Source organism: Diceros bicornis, unplaced genomic scaffold (assembly GCF_020826845.1).
Source record: "Diceros bicornis minor isolate mBicDic1 unplaced genomic scaffold, mDicBic1.mat.cur scaffold_122_ctg1, whole genome shotgun sequence".
Taxonomy (NCBI): domain Eukaryota; kingdom Metazoa; phylum Chordata; class Mammalia; order Perissodactyla; family Rhinocerotidae; genus Diceros; species Diceros bicornis.
Window position 1 is genome coordinate 990,423 of NW_026691042.1, and position 8,136 is coordinate 998,558.

An 8,136-nucleotide genomic window follows, 5' to 3' on the forward strand; every position below is an offset into this window, starting at 1 on the left:
AGAAGCTTTTTAGTTGGATGTAGTCCCATTTGTTTATTTTTTCTTTTGTTTCCCTTGCCTGAGTAGACATGGTATTCAAAAAGATACTGCTAAGACTGATGTCAGAGAGTGTACTGCGTGTATTTTCTTCTAAGAGTTTTATGGTTTCAGCTCTTACATTCAAGGCTTTAATCCATTTTGAGTTAATTTTTGTGTGTAGTGCGAGATAATGGTCTGCTTTCATTCCTTTGCACATGGCTGCCCAGTTTTCCCAGCACCTTTTATTTATTTGTTTGTTTATTTGTTTGTTTGTTTTTGTGAGTCAGACCAGCCCTGAGCTAATATCTGATGCCAATCTTCCTCTTTTTGCTGAGGAATATCACCTCTGGGCTAACATCTGTGCCCATCTTCCTCTACTTTATATGGGACGCCACCACAGCATGGCTTGACAAGCAGTGCGTTGGTGCGTGCCTGGGATCCGAACCCCGGGCCACCGCAGTGGAGCACGCGCACTTAACCGCTGTGCCACCGGGCCGGCCCGGAACACCTTTTATTGAAGAGACTTTATTTTCTCTATTATATGTTGTTGGCTCCTTTGTGAAAGGTTAGAGGTCCATAGATGTGTGGTTTTTTATCTGTGCTTTCAATTTTGTTCCATTGATTTGTGTGTCTGTTTTTCTGCTGTTTTGATTACTGAAACTTTGCAGTATATTTTGAAGTGAGGGATTGTGATACCTCCAGCTTTGTTCTTTTGTTCTTTTTTTTCTCAGGATTGCTTTGGCTATTTGGGGTCTTTTGTTGTTCCTTATATTTTAGGATTCTATGTTCTATTTCCGTGAAGAATGTCATTGGGATTCTGTCTCCATCCTGGTGACCTGGGGAAGCATGGCCTCCTGCCTGTGCCCTCGAAGAAAGCCTCCCCCTCACTCCTTCCACCACCTCCAGCCAGTCGGGAACCAGGGGCCAGGTGATCCTCACCTGCACACGTGTCCCCACCTTGGGGCTGGAGCTGACCCTGTTAGCTTCACACCATCTCTCCCCAACCATGCGACCACCCAGAACCTGAGCTTCCTGGCTGTGAGACCTGCAGAAAGCCCCCCAGAGGACCCTCAGCTGGAGCTGCAGCCCGCTCTCCTCCACCCACACCCTCATGCCTGTTGGACTGCGCCACCCACCAAGGAGAATCAGGGCATTGTTGGGTCCACCCATCCTGCCTGCACTGGCTTGCCCACGTCCTCCTCATCCCTAGCCCACCCGTGGTACCCCACAGACAGGCAGAGTCACCAGGAATTGCCGAAGCTCTTTATGTGGAACCAGGAAAGTCGATCCAGGGCTGGGAGAGGAAGGGCAGTGGGGGTGGCAGGAGGGGAGAGCAGCCCAGGCCCCAGAGGCAGGAGCTCTGTCCATGTCCTGCAGGAAAGAGGGTTCTGGTGGTGCCGCCCTGGGGCTGCTGTGGAGCTCTGGTGCCCCCTGCCCTAGAAAGGAGGGAGGGTGGGTGAGTCCAGGACAGGGGGAGGTGGGAGGGACAGACATGGGGCTCTCAGGGCTGCAGGGTGGGGGCAGATGTCAGGTTGCCAAGGGAGTCAGGTGCAAAGCTCTCAGGGGTGCTGCGTGGGGGCAGGATCCCACTACCACCAGGTGCATCGGTATGGTAGGGGACAGGCCCTAGCCCGTTGTTCCTGAGTTACACAGACATTTAGACAAAAGAAGGGAGTCCCTAAATGCCCGGGGAATGATGCTCGGGGACAGACATCCCAAGTGAGGATCCAGTCCCAGAGGGGATCTCAGAACAGACAAATCAGACAGAGATCCCTCCTGTCGGCAGCTTGGGGGACCCCGGTGCTCTTGACATCCCACTGAATCCAGGACTCTTGTTTGCTTTAAGGGTCACTTACCCTAATCACCTTCAGGAATGCAGCTTTCTGTAGAAACCAAGGAGAATTCAGGAGTGAGAAGATGCCCTGGACAAGGACACAGACCTCATCGCTGCCGCAGCTCAGACACCGACAGTGAATACCCAGAGTGGGGCCCTGACATCCCTGTGCCATGTCACAGTGCTGATGTCTCCCCCGTGGAGGGGATGGGCGAGGAGGCGGGAGGGTCATGGGGGACAAGGAGGGACACGAGAGACCCAGTGTGACGTGAGGAACCTGGAGGAAACACAGGGAGGCACGCTGGGGACAGAGGGGAATGCAGAGTGGACCCAGGGAACATGGGCAGAATTGTCCTCTTACCCAACTGGACAGGCATGAAGCTGTTCTGTGGCAATCCCTGTGTGGCAGGAATTTCTTCAGGGCTTCCAGGTTCAAGTCGGGATTTCTGCCTGCAGGTGAGGTGACCAGGTTAGCCCGGGCTGTCAGGAATCAGACTCTTGGAGGAGATGACCCCTCCCAGCACTTTGGGGGCTTTGTCCTGGAGCAGCAGAGGCCGGGAGTGGAGGGCTCAGCCTGAAGGTGGGTGCAAAACAGGCACAGAGTAGACAAGCGACCACCCAGCCGACAGGTCGCCAGGAAGGGGGATAGCCATGGGGATACCCAGAGCCACTGAAAGCCCCTGGGGTCCCGGGCCCACTCCCAAAGCCAACCTGCAGGGTCACACCCCTGACCTGGAAGAACCTCGTGACCTGAAGGAACCGTGCTACCCTCTGGCCAGAGAAATCTTGGACTTCCCCCAACCCTGGAGGGTCACTGCCCCGAGAAGGCCTCTCTCAGCAACAGCACACTCCCCCACGCCGACCTGGCCCCACCACCAGGCCCCAGGAAGTCGCACTTTATAGCTGTGGCCCCATCCCCCTTGTGAGTAGTCAGGTCACCGAGGGAGCATGGACTGGCCGTCCCAGGACAGCAAACCATGCCAGGCCCAGAAAGACAGCCACAGGGAGTTCATATTTCCCAGATCCAGGGCTGAAACCAGTTCTACTGGTTTCTGGAAGCGGAGACTGTGGGGCTGGGTCAGGAGAGGCAGATCTCAGAGGACCCGGACAGCAGCCTGTTACTCATGAGTTTTCCCATGCAAATCAGTTTCCCTTGAAGCTGGCCCTCGCAGTAAAAGATGTGGTGGTCCTTCACTGACAGCTCCCGGGTGTCCATATGCCTCTTGCCCCCATCTGTAGACAGACGGAGAGAAAATGGGTCTTGAGTGTCTTCATTCCTGGAGAAAATATTTGAGACCACATTAGGGAACATTTGGTGCCTCTCAGTTCCACCCTCGTGGCACTGGTCCCCCTTCCTGGAAAACAGGAGGCAGGAGAATCTGCACTTGAGAAACATGCTTGAGCCAACCTGAGCTCACCTGGCACGTGGGCTTCTGCCCTGGTGTCCCCACAAATTCCACTGTCACCCCCCACAGCCTGGGACTCTGTCCCTTCAAGGTCAGGGGACATTCATTTTACCCACATGCCAAACTGGGATGGGAAGAGGCACCAGGAGGGGCTGCTCTGGGCCACCCCACAGCCTGGGGAGGGGGAGAGGGAGAGGGAGGAGAGAGCTGGACCCTAGGAGGAGGGACACTCACATGAAGGTGAAAATGGCCTCCACGTCTCCACCATCCAGGACAGTAACCATCAAAGGGGACACCTTCCTGGGCCTCTTCTCCTTAGGTAGGTCCTTGTCAACCACCATGGCCTTCACATACCATGTCCCTGTGATCTGAGCAGGGTGGGGGCCGTGAGCCCAGCAAGGGCACGGCCCAGATTCTCCTCCTCACCCCCCTGCCTGCCTCCCCGGTGCACAGGCTGCAGCCATCCCCAGACGTCCCCAGCACCCCGGCTGCAGTCCTCCACAGGCCGGCTTGGTTCCACACATCTGCACCCCAGGGCTCGGTCAGAACAAGCCCAGCACTCAGGGCTCCCAGCCCTAAAGAGAGGCAGGGCTGTCTGAGACCCCACGAATCTCTTTGCTGGGACCAGGCCACAGCTCCCTATGAGTCCACACTTCACAGGACCCTCAGTGCCTTTGGGGTCCCCAGGAGGTCAGTTCAACAGTCCTTGAGCTGAACCTGCTCCCCTGCTTCAGCCTCTGGGCCCAAGGAGCTGCCCTATCTGAAAACACAAGAACAGAGCCCTCCTGCCCCCTCTGACCACTGTCTGCAGGGAGCACAGGGTCAGAACTTTGACCCTGAATGACACCTCCTAGGACAGGGCCCCTGGTCACTGCGCACTCACAGCCAGTCACCATCTTTCGCCTACACCCATCCTCCCCGCCCCTCCCCAGGCTCACACCCTGTCTCACCAAGGGGAAGAACAGGGGGTCCTGGGTCTGCAGGGCCGTGATCAGGCTGAGGGTGGTGGGCAAGAACAGAACCTTCATCTCCAGGGCTTTGCGCTCACAGCCGCCAGCAGGTCACTGGGCGTCTGGAGGAGGCTGTGCGGGCCCCTCACAGGGCTGCCCCTTATACCCAGCTCGGCTCCTGCCCGTGAACACTTGGCACAGACCACACCCCTCCCACCCAGCATCCTGGACAGTCCTGCATCAGGGAAGGTGGACTGTCATGATTGTTGGAACCTGACTTAACCTGACAAGTTAAGTGCCAACCACATAATAAGACTGATCCTGCCATCCCGTTTGCACCTCCAAGGGCGCTCACTCCAGGTGAGCCATCTGGAGGAGGATGTTATCAGAATGGGCAGGTGTGCGTGTCTGCACTACGGTCACAGAGGGAAGGCCAAGGGCTTGCTTCCCTCCCTCCCACCCCTGCTCCTCCCAGGAGCCCAGGACTGGACCCTCAGCAAGTTCTCTGGACACGGGCCCCCGCCAGCTGCTGAAGGGAGAGGGACTGAGCTTTAGAACCAAAGAGACACGGCATGTGATCAGCCGAGTCCCACAGGCTCCCCAGAGCCCAGGCTCTCACCACCCTGGGGCCCCTGCATTTGCTCCTCCAGGGACTGGGATGCTCACCCAGATCTTCCTGGGGTGGGGGCACTCTTTTAGGACTCGGGATGAGTTGAAATATCGCCTCCTCAGAGGGGCCTCCCCAGGCCACAGGAGGGAGCGCTTCGTCTACCCTACCCCTTCATTCTGGACCCCGTGGCCGGGCTGTGTTTCCCAGGAAGCACTCGTTACTCTCTGAATTGGCTGCTCATTTCTTCACACGTGTGTTCACCGCCCGCCTCCCCTGTTAGAATTTAAGTTCCCCAAAGGTAGAGGCTTGATTCCTGTCTCACAAGGGCGATGCCACTGTATGGGGAGCTCCTCCCACATGCTCGGTGCTCTCAGACCTCTGTTCCCTCAGGAGTAAACCAGTTACTGAGTCTCTCGGAGCCTCAGAGCATTCCTCTCCGACAGGGGACCCACAACTTCTATCGCTTTGATCTCCGTGAGGCTCTGCTGGGACGACGTGTGAAGCCCGCTCCCTTGGCAGGTACAAGGCTCCGTGAACGAGGGCTCCTCCCCTCCGTCTGCCATGGACCAGGTTCCATCAGAGCCTGTCCAAGCCCACACTTGTGCAACTGCCTTAATTTCCATTCTTGCAGAACCCCGGCTCTCCAGAGCACTTTCACCTCCCTCCTCAGCCTTGACCCCCCCCCGTGTCCCTCAAGACAGGCCTCAAATCTCATTCCCTTTGGATAAATGTGCCGAGTGAGGCACAAAGAGGCCACGTGCAGGGCTGTGCTCAGAGTTCATGGCTGATGGCTGAGCATCTCTGGGCATCCGGCTCTGCTGGCCTCAGCCCCGCTGCCTCCTGAGCGAGAACTTGGCCTTCTCCCTCCCTGACCCTGTAGTTCCTGGGCTTGAATCATCTTCCCTGAGAGCCACAGCTGACCCAGAGCCTGTACGCAGGGGCTGGGCCACACAAGGGCACCTTTGTGCCTCTCTGGCCCGGGATTGGACACCACCGTATGTCGCTCATCCCCAAGTACTCCCTGAATAATCATCATGAGCGCTCCCTAATAAGCCCTGGGGGATTGCACTGAGGGTGCGGGCATGACCCAGTGATTAACTCCCAGCTCAGATGGTGCTGCTGAGCAGAGAGCCTGCCCTCCTGGGAGAGGGACAGGGCGAGGCCAGTGTACTTTAGGACCAGAGGTTAGTAAACGTGCTGGAGTCTCTGTATCAGTGTGAGAGCTCTTCCTGTCCCTGTTCTTGTTGACTGTACCACAGAGACCTGGTATTTCCCTTATTATATGGAGTCACTGAAAGAAGCATCTTGTGACATTGACAAATGTAGTTCGTTCCTCGAAAAAGATGGTGGAAGACATGCAGAGATCATTGAGAGTCCAGGCGACCCCGTGAACCCTATACTTGGTGCGATTGGAACTCTCCAGGGGCTGCCCATCATCCACCATCTTGCCCTGTGCCCCAGCAGGTGAACTCTACAGAGTTCTCCAACGGTGTTCCCTTTGGATACTGGATGTGTTCAACTGGTGGTAGACACCACTGGGAGACACCGGGGCAGGAGGAGTGAGCTATCCATGCCCCCGAACCCCATGCCCTGAGGCATTTCTTTGGATGGCTGCATCCCTTTCTGATGGGAGACCCTCACACCAGCCACACCATGAGGACTGCCCCTACTCCACAGCTCTAGCTCTCACCACTTGTGCTGACACTTCTCGCAACTTGTCCTTTGAATCTCAGAGTGGTCTCAGCTTCTCAGTGCTGCTACTTCTCAGGTGCCTCACTAAAGGGGACAAAGTCTGGGCTTTCCTTGGCATTTGGGGGCAAGATGGTCTTGATGGCCCCACCAAACAAACACCAAGTCTAGAGGGCATGCTGGCTGGGACTGAGGGCCATGTGGAAGGGGTAGGAGAGGAGTCAACGTGAATACCGATTAAGGCCGCAAGACCAACTGGAAAATGGGGACTGTAGCTTGTTCCACTAACCGTCTATTTTCATTATTTTAGAGATCATGGTAAGCTCCCACTCTGAAGCCTCAGTTCCAGAATTTGCCAGAACGGCTTGGATTTGGAGCACGAGTGCATCAGTGCAGTGCGAGGGGTGGACTGTGGTTGACAGAGCTGATGACCCACCCCCTCAGCCCAACCGCAGCTGCAGTTCCTGCACAGTGACAGGTTCCCAGCTTCCCACCTCAGTGCCCGCACCCTCTGTTCTTCTCTGCTTCCCCTTACACACGTGGTGAAACCATATGTGCAGGTGAATTCACACACCACGTCACTGGAGATGGTAAGTGATGGGCTAAATGTCCTAAGTTTTTTGTTCTCCATAGGGCAGTCTGAGATGGTTCCACCCTCTTTAATGGAGGGTCTTCAGGAAGACTGAGTCTGAGTTGCCCTGATGGTGACCTTCTCATTAACATACTCTTTATTGGATATTCTGCCTTCCCCATCTCACTTGATCACAGACTTCTGCTTCTAGGACTCTGGGAGAATGAAAGTCTGTGTTTTAGTCAGCTGGTTTGTGGCACTTAGGTACAGCAGCCCAAGGAAACTCATACAAGCCCTAACATATTAATGATTATATCAAATAGAAATGGACTAAATAGAAAAATTAGAAAACAGGGATTGGCAGAGTAGACTAGAAACCTTGATACAACCATATGCTGTCTTCAAAATCTTACTTTGATAGAGGCAAGTTAGAAGTAAAAGCATAGAATACAGAAAATAAACAAAATAATAAGGGAATTATGGTGCCAGTTATCAATGGATTGCCTCTGTGTAACAACATCAGTGTGTTGCCCTCCATTGTCTGTTCTGCAATAATGGAGCTGGACCCAATAGGCATGTCTCTTTTGCACCTGGCAGGGCTTAAGCTTTGTTAGAGAAGGTTTAGGACAAAGGGCCTTCCTTCCTAATTCTGGGGTGCTTCCATTTTTTCCTTTTTCTTTCTCCTGCAGTACAAGCAGCCGTGGCACAATTCAGGGATGTCCACAGGGACTCATCCACAGTGGGTGATCCATGTTGGGTTCAGTGGATCCCCTTGGATGGCTTCCTAGGGAGATTCAACAGCACCTCCACAAGTGGAATCCCAGTGAATCCTATAGCATCCCAGCCTCAGCCCACCTGCCCCTGGGAGGGCACAGGCTTTCCTATTTGCCAGTCTCAGCCTGCTGTTCCCTACCTGCCGAGCTCTGCCCTGACCAGGGACCAGTACTGGCCTTGGGAAGCATGACAGTCTTCTGCCCCATCCCTGTGCTGCCTGAACACAGCCTTGGCGAGGGGGTCTCCTCCCAAATTTGTTTCTTTCTTAACTACTTTGCTGTAAT

The 8,136-nt window shown here is 55.0% G+C and overlaps 1 long non-coding RNA gene across 1 annotated transcript; it reads right to left on the reverse strand.

The window, feature by feature from the left end:
- Positions 1 to 1,292: 1,292 nt before the first annotated feature.
- Positions 1,293 to 2,344, reverse strand: LOC131402521 (uncharacterized). Its single transcript, XR_009218742.1, has 3 exons — positions 2,214 to 2,344; positions 1,871 to 1,940; positions 1,293 to 1,449 (listed from the first exon to the last, which is right to left on the reverse strand). It is a non-coding gene; the product is annotated as an uncharacterized LOC131402521 (long non-coding RNA).
- Positions 2,345 to 8,136: the final 5,792 nt, after the last annotated feature.